The sequence below is a fragment of the Peromyscus maniculatus genome, chromosome 5, assembly GCF_049852395.1.
Source record: "Peromyscus maniculatus bairdii isolate BWxNUB_F1_BW_parent chromosome 5, HU_Pman_BW_mat_3.1, whole genome shotgun sequence".
Classification (NCBI taxonomy): Eukaryota; Metazoa; Chordata; class Mammalia; order Rodentia; family Cricetidae; genus Peromyscus; species Peromyscus maniculatus.
In genome coordinates, this window is record NC_134856.1 from 93562166 (window position 1) to 93577758 (window position 15593).

At 39.3% G+C, this 15593-nt stretch overlaps 1 protein-coding gene across 11 annotated transcripts in view; it reads right to left on the bottom strand.

The window, feature by feature from the left end:
- The window catches only part of Chrm3 (cholinergic receptor muscarinic 3), a 483981-nt gene that overhangs the window by 141529 nt on the left and 326859 nt on the right, over positions 1-15593 (bottom strand). For 5 of the 11 annotated variants that reach the window (XM_076572924.1, XM_076572921.1, XM_015998735.3 and 2 more), the window contains one exon: positions 7582-7628. The exons of the other annotated variants lie outside the window; for them this stretch is intronic. The gene's annotated coding sequence lies outside the window, so the exon portion shown is untranslated. The remainder of the gene's footprint in view (positions 1-7581; positions 7629-15593) is intronic. 11 annotated transcript variants of the gene reach the window in all.

Consider the following 15593-nt stretch of genomic DNA (forward strand, 5'->3'; position numbering starts at 1 on the left):
ACCATACTACTATTTGTTGCAAACTAGTTTTATACATTGACTAAGAATAAACCAAGACTTCTAAACAACATGGTGGGCCTGCTCAAGCTTGTCTAATAAGAAGGCTGGGCAGGCTGCAGATTTTTTCTTTAGTCTCTTGTGTTTTGTGGTCTGTGGCTGGGATTTATTTGGCATACCCAAAACCTGTTACTTCTTTTGCTGCAGCTCCTTTTATAAAAGCAGTTCAACCATCCATATTCATCTTCCCTCCCACTTGATAAACGACTATAAAATGCAATCCTATATAACATTAAACATTTGATCCATTAAAGAGCTCGCTACAAAGCAACATACTTTGTATGAAGTTAAAATTTAGCTCAAGGTGTCTGTGCATATGTTTTCAAATAGGTATTTTGTCTCTGCTAAAGTGTGTGTGTATGTTGGATAATCCCTTTTGACAAAACATGGTGTTCCAGGTGAAACTGTCTGTGTTCTGATGGCCCTTCAACCCCAGCTTCACGATTTAGGTGTGGCGCCACTTAATAAATCTGAGCGTGTCCTTTAAAAACCATGGAAAACCTTAGATTTGAGGGTTAGATGCTTGATTATGAGACACTCTGTATTGTTCAGCAAGATGCTTTGGGCTCTGAACTTGAAGGTAGAAGCTCTTGAACAGGCAGGTGAACAGAGTTAGGAGATACATCATCATCTTGGTTTTATTTTGAGAAATCCAAGCTCTAGTACATGAATACCTATGATATAATATAAAGTTGTACACTTTAGAAAATTAGAAAAGTCAGAGTGTATGTGCATGTGGTGTGTGTGTGTGTGTGTGTGTGTGTGTGTGTGTGTGTGTGTGTGTGTGTGAATGCTCCTGTGTGTGAGAGCAGGCACTTACATGCCATCGTGCACATGTGGGCATTTGGGTTTTAGCTTGTGCTTTCCACCATGTTTAAAAGAGTGTCTCCAGTTCCCTTCTGCATACACCAGGCTAGCTGACCACCAGCTCCTAGGGATTCTCTGGTCTTTCCTCCTGTTTGGATGTAGAAGCACTGGGATTACACACCATCATTTCCACACTAGCTTTACATGTGTCCTGGGGATCAGAACTCAGGGCCTCATATATGCATGGTAATCACTTTTCTCCTTGAGCCATTCCCGAACCAACCTAAGCTGTATGTTTTCTTTATTTTCACCAGTCACTGTAATAACTTACCAAAACACACATGATATTCTGTGAAACAAGTTTTCTATAAAATAATCTCATGGAACTGTAAAATAAAAAGTAATTTTTCCTTTGAAAAAGTCCTTTTAATAGACATGTCAATTTAAAGCAGATTTGCTTTTAATAGATGAGCTAATTTTAAAAACATGAATGTTGAGACATTTAACAATTTCAGTTAACTAAAAAATTATGAAGCATGAAGACAACTCCTAAAATGTTAGATAAATTTGGAATAATTTACATATATGTTATTTCCATCTTCATAGTCCAATAAGCTACTGCCAACAATTTTTTGTGTAAATATACTGTGTCTCCTACAATGTCACCATAATCATACCATGCTACCTTTTGTTTGGGCTAGGAGGGGGTTCATAACTGACCACTCACCGATTCCCTCAAGCTTCTGCATTTGCTAAGCTGTATGGCACGTAGGCCCAGAACAGGATGTTGCCAGGGACATGAAGAGGAACAAAGTATGTCTTCTGCGTACCTCTTAGCACACAACTGTTAAAAATACTGAATACAGCTGAATATAGAGGCTGGGAGATAGCTCAGTGGGTAAGAGTGTTTGTTGCACAAAATGAGGACCTGAGTTTGAATCCCCAGAATCCATGTAAAAAGCCACCCAGGGACCCTCATGCACCAGTGACCCTAATGCTGTGAGGGCTGGAGACAGGAGAATTGCCTGGCTTGCTGTCTGGCAGCCTCGCTCCAGGTTCAGTCAGAGACACTGCCTGAAGGAAATAGGGAAGAGAGCCATCGAGTAGGATACTCAGCATCCTTCTCTGGACAGACAGACAGACAGACAGACACACACACACACACACACACACACACACACACACACACACACACACACATCCCACATACTGAATATAAAGGGCTATCTGAATGTACCTATTGGGTCAAGGTAAGCCTTTTTCCTCCTCTCCTCAATAGCAGTCAGAAGTTAAATCTGAGTATTTGGCTCCATAAAAAGACAAATTACATCATAACAACACACTAAAATTATAATGAACTCTATTTTTCTGTATAGTTATCATGTAGTATTTGAGTAAAAAATTAAGACATTTGTAGATAATTTAGTGAATTTTCATATTTTTAATTTGGGCATTTCTGGGATGTAGTTAGAGTCTGAAGCTAGATTGGTGACAGACAGAAGAAAGGATTCATATCTAATTCATTTTTCTTGAGTCCAGCAGAGTGAGCACCAGGCCTGAGGATACATGTAGGGCATTGTGTGAACAGCAGTCACCCACAGGTGGTATTTCTAGAACAAATTGCTAAGATCTAGTGCCACTTAGCTGGGCAGTGGGGGGACTACTTAATTTGATGAAGTAACTTGGGTTTCTTAGCCACACCAGATGTTTGCTGTGGAAGGACTGCTGTTAACCTAGAGTCACCCAGGAGGAGAGGACGTTACACATCTTTATAGCTCTGGGATGCAGCCCTTATGTCTCTGCTACTTTATGAAGTCACACTTGCCTTTTGTCTAGTTCATGAGGTGGGTTAACAGAATTAGCATTCAACATTCACTTATCCAATGCATAGTGAGCACAAACATGGGGAAAACATAGAATTTAAATGGTTTGCTTACATTGAATTTCTGTTCCACAAAGTCACTGGCAGGTGCATGAAAATGCATTCATACCTACATCCATCATTCTTAACACGGTCAGGTGCCTTCCTTACAGTATTCTAAAACGCACTCTACATAGCATATGGAGGTGCACTATACATTCATTATTAGCAGGAGGGAATGAGACAAGAGCAGTGAATAGTTTTGTCTTTCAGTATGTTGTTTCTTGGATGAATAACTAAGTGAGATTTGGAATAAACATTAATTTGAAGCTGCTTCATGGATGAAAGGCATAAATAAAAATGAGAAACAGTACCAAAAATCTTTAGCACCTTTGTCTTCATATTTTCAAAGTTTTTTACAAATAATATTTATAGCATCATCTGCCATGTAAGATAAAAAAAGATACTTTTCTCATCAAGATGTGGAGTCTTTTGGATTCCATTAAATAGACCATATATAATGATAAAACATTCTGTGATGATTGTAAGTCATTGGTTTGATGAGGAAAAAACAAAATGATAACCTGTATCTCAGAATTCCTTCATAGAGCAAATATAAACAATCTGAAAAAATGTATTTATGGACAAGGTAATTATGCAAAAATACACAAGGAGATTGGGAATGAGTAAGATGAGAAGAGGCAGCATCAAATAGGGAGAATGGTTCATTTAAGCTGCAAACCCTAGGTGTCAGAATTTGACGTAGCTCACAACTGCACATAGAAAATGGTCCAGCTTCTCCCCTGCCTCCATCAGCTTGCATCTACAGCACCCAGTTATCCTCTGGACATCTCCATCATTTATCATTATTTTGGTAGCTATGACATTCTACTTCCCAGGTAGACAATATTATGGCACACAAATGTTCCAGTTCGTATGAACATCTTAGGGTTCTATATTTTCTGCTGTCAACACTACTCACTTTTCTATGAGATCAACTGACCAGGAGCAGCCTCTATAAATTCAAACATAGTTATAGTAAACTGAGAGTTATTAAGAGGTAACATTATTCTGAGCCTTAACTGTTAGGCAGCGGGCACTTTCCTTCTCGGCATCATTTGGTTTCAGTTCCCTTCCTCAGACCTCAGCACCATCTTCTGCAGAGAGCAGGCTCTCTTCTCCCAATGCAATGAGTGTGGAACAATCTTGATTTGGGGCAGGAAGCAACCTGACTATGAGTACCAGCCATTGTAAATTCAAACATAGGTGAGAAACCTGCCTCATTTGACACAGCATCAAAAAGTCAGCAGATCAGAACATCACTGTTAAGAGAGGACAAGGAATCACCTGATTTGAGTTGTTCCAAGTTCTTAGGTGGCTTTCTGACACTAATTTCAGTTGCAATTGTTTGTTTTGAATAAGATTTTCCAAACAAGGGCTATTTTTGGTTTCAGATGCTATTATTCTTAAATTAGCACAACTATAAAACACCCCAAAGTGAGAACAACCATACAAAGTGTGCTACACCTTACCTGGATTCCTGCAGTTTTATGGTTGTCAGCTGTTCCACGTAGCTGGAAACAAACAGAGACTCAGGAGCTTCCTAATTGGCTGGTGCCTCTGAATCCAGCGTCCTGGCCCTAGGCTGTTACGATATACTTTCTTATCTTCAAGTAAATGTTTGGTGTGTGTGTGTGTGTGTGTGTGTGTGTGTGTGTGTGTGTGTGTGTGTGTGTATGCATGTACACGTGGAGGACAGAGGTCAACTTCAAGTGTCATTCCATAGGAGCCAATCACTCTGTTTTTTGAGAAAGGTCTCTTAGGTCCTACAGCTTGCTGATTCACTTAGGTTGGGTGACCAGGGAGCTGAAGAGATCCGCTGTGTCCACTTCCTCAGCACCTGGCTCTTTTATGTCAGTTCTGAGAACTAAACTCAGACGTGTTTGTTTGTTTGTGCGGCATATACTTTATTGAGCCATTTCCCTAGTCCTATTCATGTTTAAGACATCTGTCTGTCTGTCTGTATATGTATGTATGTATCCATCCATCTATTTATCTACCTACCTATCTATCTATCAAGTGTGTTTGTACCCACATGTGAGAGCCATGGTAGAAGTCAGAGGACAACTTGTGAGAGCGAGTTCTCTCCTACCGCATGGGTTTCTGAGGAATGACCTCAGGTCATCATATTTGGTGACAAGTCCCTTTCAGCACATGAGCCACTTCCCTAGATCCTTATCATTTTTCAATCTGTACTTTTTTTTTTTTTTAGCTAGGTTTTAGACTTTCTCTTGCCCTGGTGGTCAACTTGAAGTTGCCAGTCTCTATTGTGAGTTAGAAAACTAGATAATCAAATGCTTTAGAAGTGAAAGTATATTAAGAACAAAGAAACTGCCAGGAGGTGGTGGTGCATGCCTTTTATCCCAACACTCTGGAGGCAGAGGCAGGTAGATCTCTATGAGTGTGAATCCAGCCCAATCTATAGAGTAAGTTCCAGGACAGGCTCCAAAGCTACACAGAGAAACCCTGTCTCAAAAAACAAAACAAAACAAAACAAAACAAAACAAAACAAAGCAAAACAACAAAAAACAAAACAAACAAAAAACCCAACTGACAAAACAAACAAAAGCAAACAAACAAAAATCAAACCCAAACAAAACAAACCCTCCAAAACCCAAAATAAAGCAAACAAAACAAAAAAACCCTTCAAAACGAAACCATACCAAGCCAAACCAAAACCAAAACTCTAAGGAAGTCCAAGGAGAATTTGAAGGCTTTTCATTCTTAACATATAAATCAGGAGTTGACCTGGCATTAGTTTTTCTAGGTACCTGAGGTTCATAAGTAAGTCAGTTCCTGGTAAGTGAAGCTTTATTGTGTGGTTGAAGTAAAATACATAGTTTACACTATTTATCTAAGACCTGTCTCATAGGCTGAAGGTAAAGAAAATCTTTAAAATCCTGATCATAGCATCCATGGTGGGTTTGAAATAGACTTCACTTAAATACAGAAAGGGGCATATGATGAATGACTGACTCATTGGGTAAGTGTGAAAATGGGACTATCAATCCCCAGTCCCCATGTCAATGCCAGGTGGGTGTGGTGGCCTGGACTATAATCTCAGCACTTCTGAGGCAAAGACAGCAGTCTCTGGAGCAAGCTGGCTTGCAAGGCCAGCTTGAAATAGTGAGCTCTGGGTTCAGTGAGAGATCCTGCATCAATATGTAAGGAGGGGAGTGACTGAAGATACCAAAGTAAACTTACGGTCTCCATAGATGCATGAGTGCATGCACACACACACACACACACACACACACACACACACACACACACACACACACACATGAGCCTCTAAAAACTTTAACTTGGGTCATCAAAGTATAGGTAAGGTACAGCTTGGATTCTATGGTAAAAGAACAAAGGAAGGATAAATCTTGTTCAAATTAAAAAGAATTCTCCCTCAATAAAACAGGAAAGCTCCTGTAAGCTTTGCTGGAACAGAAAAGTCCCTTAATCCAATGCCTAATCCTTTTAAGACAGGACAGGACAGCCTTGGCTCTGTAGATTTGAAATTCATTAATGATCTTTGCATGGGAATTAGATTGGGCATTCTTTTCCACCATCAGATAAATTATGAAAGAGCATCCTACTTCCTCCTCCTATATCATTTACCCACTGGAAGGGACCATTGCCTGGGTAGGGGGTTGAGGGAGCAACAGAGAAGGGAATAGCAGGTACAAGTGATCTGATTAGGGGAATAGAAAAAAGGGGGACTTTAATTAGGGAGGGTAAGGGAGATAAATACAGAAGGAGGATAAAATAACAGCAAAGGCGTCTGAAAAAGTCATAAGAAATCATATTAACTAGTTACCTTAATAATAATATAAGCCCTATAATAATATAAGTTGGTGTATATAAAGTTTAAATGAAAAATTTGCATCTCAATTGACAATGTTCCCTCCAAGAGCCAAAAACCACCTAACAAAATCCCAACATCAGAAATGATTGCCCTTGGTTGCCCCTGAGAGGTAGATGGTAGGTCCCTATTTGAAGACACCATGCACTTCAGACACAGTCCCAGATGCCTTTGAGCTGGAACGGACTTAAATGCTTCAGGACTAGCTTTCATGGTACCAGAAGGGGCCTTGCATGCTTCTAAAGGAGGAAAACAACAAACAGTCCTATCCAGCTATGATGCCTATGAACCACAACCATCATGGCACGGTAAACCTAAGGGTACATTAACGGCAAGCATACCTTCATGGTAACCAACACCTCTCTAATTGGAGCTAAGGCCTGCTTGACAAGAGGGAAAACCATGTCTGGTACTGAAAACCTAGCCAGGGGTAGTGAAGTTACAGATCTTGTAGGAGAACCTATAACCACCACTTTCCTAAAACAGCATAATCCCTAACTACAGTCTAAATATTTGTCCTTATACTAACAGATTACTGTAGTTCTTACCCATCATCAAGGAAACTCTCTTTGCAACAGATGGACACCATTATAGAAAATCACAACAAATCAAAATACAGAGTGTGGAGCCCAGTCTCAGCTGATACATCTACAAAACAACTCCCACACCTAAATCTAAGGGAACATTATAGAAAAGGAGGTCGAAAGATGGTAAGAGACAGATAGGGAATCAGGGAGTTTGCTATGAGATTGTATCTCTTAGTAATGTCAGAACCTACCCCCATAAAGTCTCACCAACATGACTGCCTAAACATGAGCTGCACAATGACAAAATAATAGACATGCCCAAGTAGATGAGAGAAAGCATACAAGGTCTCAACCCTACATACAACAAGAACTACAGGCAACTAAGGAACACTCAGTGGGAGAAATGGTCTTACCCGAGGAAGAACACATCAACTGGTTATCCAAAATTAAATGGTCAGCCCTGAAAACATACATACAAGGAACATTATATTGACTGTGAAGGTTATAGTTAGGACTATCTATGTATATACATATATGCATGTAACAATAATTAATAAAAAAATGAAGCCATGCATTTGAAAGAGAGCAAGGAAGAACACATGGGAGAGTTTGAATGGAAGGAAGGGAAGTGTGGGGGGGTGATGTAATTACATAATAATCTAAAAATAAAAGAAATAAAAGGAATAAATAAAAACATAATTGAAAAAGAGAAGAACATTTAAATGTTCATGGAAATCACCACCACCACCACCACCACCACCACCACCACCACCACCACCACCACCACCACCTCAACAAAACTGCTAGTTAAAATCTGTAAGCATTGACAAAAATGTCAGTAGGCAATTTCCTAGTCAATATGCAGATGGTAGAGTCTGAGTCATTTATCCAGGTGGTCCCTAGAGATGTTTCCTCTTGCTCAGCCACCACAGTGCCAAGATGGTGACTTGGTGCTCTTGGGCAAACAGTCTGTACATGTCTTCAGGCTGGTGATAAGACCTGTGTTTGTCTCTGTGCTTGAAGTTTCTATAGGATGTCTTCCTTGTCCTTCTTGTTTGCTACTCTCACCATAGTGCTAAGCACAGCATTTGATGGAAGTAAATACTGAAAGAGCAAGTGAGTAAATGGAAGAACCTTCTGGGGTCTTCACCACTATTCAAGACACACGCAACCAAATGGGAATGGATCACACAGGATGATGTTCTGAAAGTCAACAGAGCAAACTGTCTACTTGAGTCACTTCTTATTCTGTCAAAACATCTTTAAAAAATGCTCTTGGGAAATAGATGCTGTTGTCTTTGTAGCCACAGTGGTCATTGGCTAAATAACATATCCCCAGTTGACCACTTGTTTATATAATTCAGGATTCAGCCAAGGTCTTGTCTTGCTCATACTCAGGTTTGCTTCCTCCCTTCTGTATTCCCTTTTCCCTCCCTTTTCAATGTGGATAAAGAGTCTGTGTCTATTTTCTTTCTTTCTTTCTTTCTTTCTTTCTTTCTTTCTTTCTTTCTTTCTTTCTTTCTTTCTTTCTTTCTTTCTTTCTTTCTCTCTTTCCTTCTTTCTCCCTTCTTCCTATCATCTATCTATCTATCTATCTATCTATCTATCTATCTATCTATCTATCTATCTATCTATCATCTATCTATCTATCTATCTATCTATCTATCTATCTATCTATGTATCATCTTTCATCATCATCCATTATCTATCCATCATCTGTTCACCCTGGGGGGGGGCATCCTTCTAGAGCAGTGGTTTTCAATCTTTCTAATGCTGCAACCCTTTAATGTAGTTTCTCATTCTCTGGTGACACCAAACCATAAAATTATTTTCATTGCTCCTTAATAATTGTAATTTTTCAATGTTATGAATCATAATGTAAATATCTGATATGCAGGATATCTGACACCAGACCCCTGTGAAAGGGTCATTTGACCCCCAGAAGGGTCATAACCCACAGATTGAGAATTGCTGCTCTAGATCCTGGGACTATACTGTAAGAAATTTATAATAAATTGTCTGCATTTATGACTGAGTCATAACAAGTGCTCATCTCCTTGGGGCAGAGTTCATGTTCTTATTTTAGATTTCAGAAATACTTTCTATAATTTGAGTGTTGAGAGTCCCCAAAGCCTCATAGGCTAAGGCTTAGTCTCTAGCCTATGATGCTAAAAGGAATTAATGGAACATTTAGGGATGTAGTTGGAGGCAATTATATTATTGGGGGTATTCCCTTGAAGGAACTTTGGGATCTGTCCTATTTGTTTTCCAGAAATCATGAGATAGTTAGCTTATTTTTCTTTTTTAAATACTTTATTCTTTATTACTTTTAAAAGATTTATTTATTTTATGTGTATGAGTGTTTTACCCACATGTATGTATGTGTACTATGTGCATGTCTGGTGCCTACAGAGGCCAGAAGAGGGCATCAGAGCCCTTAGGACTTGAAATAAGGATTGTTATGGGCCATCTCTCCTCTTAAGAGAGCACCGAGTGTTCTTAACCACAGAGCCAACTCTCCAGCTACAGTTCAACTTCTTAGGCGCTTCCTGCCACAGTGTTCTCTGCCTTGTATAGGTTCAAAGCTATGGGCAATTGTATGGACCGATTGACTATGGACTACTAAAATCTTTGAAACTTTGAGCCAAGATAAATCTTTCTCTCTTGTAACTTGATTTTTGTATTTTGTCACAGCACCAGGAAGTTAACCCATACAGTTTTACAAAGTAGTTGCTTCAAATCCTGTCCTGGCTAAAGAAAGAATTAAAACATCTATGTCTTTGGGAATAATATGGATAAAAATAACACACACCTCAAATTTTCACATTTATGTTACCAGTTTATAAGAAGGTTCACATTTAATTCTGATCCTAAGTCTTTTCTTTATGATTTAAAAAATATTTTTTAAAGATGATTTTTTATGTGTATGGATGTTTTGCCTGCATGTATGTCCTGCATCCTGTCCATGCAGCACCTGTGGGAGCCAGGTGTGGGTATCAGATCCTCTGGAACTGGAGCTACATGTGGCTGGGAGCTGTAAGGTAGGTGCTGGACCCAAACCGGGTCCTCTGCAAGGGTAACAACTGCTGAGCCATCACTCCAGTCCCTTTCCCTGTGTTTTCTGATGGGAGTTCCACACAGCCAAGGGAAAAATAATACTTGAAATGATGTGATTATTAGAAAATTTAAGATTATTTAATATTAAGAGGCTGCTATAATTAAGATATCAGTTTTAAATAATATTTGGCACTTGTGTGTAATAACCTGATGTAATACTATTGACGTTTGAAAAACAGAACAAAGAACAAATCCATGTTGCCTTTAGCCTACTTTTTTGTAGGCATTTGGCTTAATTGGGAAGGATTTTAAGCAGGGTGGTATTTTGTCAACAGGTGCTATCTAACTTTATAACTGTGAGAACTGGAAGCATCTTATAAACTATTTATTCCCACGACCTCATTTAATAAGAGGAAAACCACAAAACTATAAACTGTAGACAGGCTCGTAAATTCAAAAGTCAGCAATTTCCTTGAGCTGGGTTCATGTTTTAGCAATCACTCTTAGAAGACTAACAGATCGAGAGCCTTCCCTTTTTCCACAGAGAAAGAAGTGTCAGGGCTGCCAAGAGACATCCTTTTTCCCAGACTGCTTTGCAACGGAGTGGTTTTCTAACTATGGCTTTCTCCTAGTACCATCTCAGTGAAAGCGACAGGTGTTCCTTCCCTGCCTGGCCACAGAGCTCCCACCTTTGCCTCTCAGCACTCTTTATCTTTTCCAAGGCACTAATCATGACCTTGAAAATGACTACAAGAAGTTCCTCACACCAGTCTGGAGTAAACACTGGGAATCACTGAGTGAGTGCTACACAAATATCTGTATTCCCCCAGCTACTGGGTTTTAAGGGTTTCTTCCTCATCTCTGTTTCCTAGTTAAAAACAAATCCCTATCATTTTCTTTAAAAAATCTAATGCACAACTCTAATAACTCTGTGGCAAAGTCATTTAACTTTTTGTCATTATCTTTAAAACAGTGTTATAATTGTTTCTACTCTTTAAAGACTCAACTGGCTTTCCCTTCAGTGTTAAGTATTTCACCTGAATCATGTTACCTATTCATAACAAACCATATGAAGTAGAATTATTGTGCTCCCTATTTTATAGAGGAAAAACCAAATAAAATGCTTCTGGGATGGAAATTTCAGGGACCCGACTCAGAGCCTCAGAGCTAGTTCTTTGTTTCTCTGGAGTCATAGCAGCTACTAGAAGCAGCACCCCAGTAGCTAAAATGTTATGAATGAAAACACCTTAATAAAAACCATGCCAACAATATCAATTTTATTTAGATGAGCAATGTCTGCTTGCCTTACTCTCAGCAGGACAAGCCAGTTTGAGATGATATGTAAATTGCACATTTGCATTGCAGATATTAAACTGCATAAATTTCCTGAGTGTTTGGCACATTTAGCCCAGAAACCTGATCCATATTTTCCTACAGAGGTTGAATCTGAGAAGAAGAAACAAACAGCATTCCAATGGTTATTCCTTCCAGGCCTAATCAAGTTATTTCATACACTTTGGTGTCAGTAGGAAACTCCCAGAGGAGCCCCTTTATTTTTTGTTAAGAATACAATAAAAGGAAATAATTGCTACAAATGTCTTCTGGATAACAACAATATAAATTCCTGGGGTGGGATGGGTTCTGCATGCAAATGATATTTGTAGATTGAATAATGGAAGCAACAGAGGCTGCCTAAAGAAGAATCCTCCCCAAAAATCCAAATTGATTGTCAACATACATCTATGTCATGAGTAGGTATTCTGGGTGGCTTCCTGGAGCCCTTGCTCAGTCTTTGTTGTTCTCAAATGAAAACTTTATTTTTACTAATATTATAGATGTTTATCTACTTTCTTTCCCATCTTTTTGTCTGAATATACACTTTCCATTGTCATCTCACACAGCCTTCCTAAGTCTTCTGTTAGTCATCACCTCCAGATCTTGAGTGATGCATGCAAAGACACAGTGGTACACTCAGGCCAGAATGCTGGTGGGGGCTGTTATTCTAGAGCAACAAGGGGAGGTGCACTAGGATCAACTTAAGACAAAACCTGATTTACTAGGACAAGTAACACACCCACTGACCATCACTCAGTCTCTCTGTGTGTGCATGTGTTGAGGAACCTAGAACCTCGTGTATGCTAGGTATGTGCTCTACTACTGAGCTACATCTGCTAGTTCTTAAATGGCAGCTCTAAGGTTTTCTAATTTCCCAAGTGAAAGTCAAACACACAGTAATACTCTGTGACATTCATGTAGATCCTTATGAATCAAGTGCCTTCTCATCATTCAAGCCCATTAATTTCTCCAAGACCTAAGTGAACCATTTTATATGTTGAGATGGAATATCCTCAAGTTTTAATTTGCATACAACAGAAATTCTATTATTGTTGTTGTTATTATTATTGAGACAAGATCTTATGCAGCCTAGCTGGCCTTGAACTCACTATGTTGCCTAGGATGAACTTGGATTTTGACCCTTCTGCCTTCATCTCCTGAGTGCTAAGATTAAAGGTATGCACCAGAATGCCCAGTTTATGTGGTGCTGTGGATCAATCCCAGTGCTTTGTGCATGTTAGGTAAGTACTCTACCAACCAAGCTATGCTGTCAACCCTATAAACTCTTATTTAACCAACAACAGCAGTTCTGGTTACTGATCAAATGGGACTTGGAATCAAGGAGTTCTAGCATATGCCAAAGCTATCCTCAGAACTTCTGGGAGTTGGAATATTTCAGAGTTGGAAATGATAATGAACATGCTTTCATTCTCTCACTTGGAGTGTTATAGCAAAGGACAATGACCAAAATCAGTCTCCCAGAAGGGCAAAAAGGATGCAAGTGCACAGGTGCGTGTGCGTGTGTGTGTGTGTGTGTGTGTGTGTGTGTGTGTGTGCATGTGTGTGCATGCACAGGTACTTGTACTGTATGGATGCAAGTGAGTGTTTGTAGGTCAGAGGAACACCATGGACTTCCGTTTTCTTCTATATTTTCTTTGAAATAGGATCTATCAATGGCCTGGAACTTTGCCAGAGCTAGCTGGCCAATGAGCTTCATGGATAGAATTGTGTCTACCTCCCATCTGACCACTGCGGAGAGTACAGGCATGTGCCCTCACACTGGCTTTTTTAGGTGGGTTCTGAAGATTACTGATTTTCACCTGGGCTCTGGGTTTTTGGACCAGGCCCCTCATGCTCCTGAGACAAGCATGTTCCTGATTAAACTATCTCCCCAGTTCCTCAAAGGATCCAGCTTTAAGTACATTTAAGGTAACATTGTCAAGGGTCAAAAGGTAAAGTCTGAGGGCCAGTAATGATTCCTCTTTCTTCAGCAACTGGTGCCTTCTAAATTTTACTAAAAGAGGAAGCAGACATTTAAGAAAGAAAAATAAATACAGACTCGGCCTTTGAGAACTAGTGAGAGACAGCCTTTGGTGCTGGGAGGCTAATCGCTTGGTTCCCAGGATTTCTATCTGGCCGCAGAGGAATGAAGGACCTTTGTTTCTGGTTATTTCTGTGTGGGTGCTCACGTCAGCACCTGTTTCACAGTATAATCCTTCCTAGAGCCACCAGCACAGTGTTGATATTCCCCAGCAATAATCTTCCCTCAATAAAGCTATTCACTCAATATGAAGGTCAAGTTATCTCAGCCCTGAATAAGTACAGAGAAGGGCTAACCTATAAAGCCGAATGCTTCTCAGAATTTGCATAAACCTCCTTTGTCTTCTACAAATTATTCCTTGTTAAATGAAGGTGGTGTTTAAAGGCTAATTATATTTATCAAACGAACTGAATCCATCTCTTTTGGACTAATCACATATTCCCTAGGCATTTCCCCCTCCCTGACATCACGGAGGTAACATAAAGCAAGATCTATGCAAATTGATTCTCATTATCAACTTAGTGGTTTCATTTTTAACCTAGAAATTGACTTCTGCATAGAAATTGTTATTCAGCTATCCAGACATTTTGCTAAAAGGAACATGCTATGCATTTTAAAAAATTCTATGAAATATAAAAGCATCACACACAGATGGCTATTGTCCTCCTGAAACAATGCTGAGCAAAAGTCCTTCGTGGAGGATGGCAGTGATGGGAACTGATTGCTGAGAGCCAGAAAAAGTTTCCATGAAACTTTGGTTTCAAATAAGAGAGAGCTGATTCTTCAGAAATGGAAATTAAAGAAGAAATTAGGAATGTGACACTTAGGGAATTAGTGGCCAAAAGCATAAGTATCTTTTCCATTCGTTCAGATCATGGGTAACTATGTGTGTATCTGCTTTTTTTTTGGTGATGGTTTAAAATAACCCCAGATCCAGGCAGGAGGCCCAAGCCTGTAATTCCAGCACTCAAGAGGCTGAAGCAAAAGCATCAAAAGGTCCGTGCTAGCCTGAGCTAGTTGTTTTAGGCCAGCCTAGGCTAGCTATATAGAGAAACTGTTTCAAAACAAAATTTTGTATATCAGTGAAATCTGAACATACATTTTCAAATAATAAAATCTTTACCCAAGTCTTCTTTTTGTGATGTCCCTTCAAGCATCACAGTCTCTAACAGATTGGGGTGGTTTGAATAGAAATGGCCCCCATAGACTCTTGTGTTTGAACATTTGGCCCGTAGGAAGTGGCACTATTAGGAGGTGTTGGCCTTGTTAGAGGAAGTGTGTCACTGTGGAGGTGGGATTATATGCTCAAGCTATGCCCTGTGTGGCATACATTCTCCTGCTGTCTGTGGATCAAGATGTAGAACTCTCAGCTCCTTTTCCAGCACCATGTCTGCCTGTATGCTGCCATGCTTCATGCCATGAAGATAATGCACTGAACCTCTGAAACTGTATGCCAGCCCCAATTAAATGTTTTCTTTTTTTTTTCAGTTATCTTAAAAGTTCTTTTAATTATGCTGGAGTTCAATTTGCTGAAGTTAAAAAAAAGACTTTGAAATGATGGATTTATTATTTGTCTATGAATGACTTACATATATTAGGAAATGTAATTGTTTAAAATGAAAAACAATTACATTTCCTAGGTGCAATGAAATGTTTGTTTTTGTAAGAGTTGCTGTGGTCATGGTGTCTCTTCACAGCAATAGAAACCCAAGACACAGATGAAAAAAATTAACTTACCTATGAAATGGAAACCACACTGTTAATAATATCCATTTCAAATTCAGAGGAAGCTATATATTCTCAAAGCAAGTTTTAATTTTTTTATTGTTCGAGAATTTTATATATGTATACATAGTGTCTTGATCCAATCACGCCACATTCCCTCCTTTCTAGTTCCTCTCCATCCCCTATACCACTTTACTTTCCCAGCTTCATGTATCCTCACTGTTTTGAACCCACTGAGTCTACTTTAGTGCTGGTTTCATGTATGTA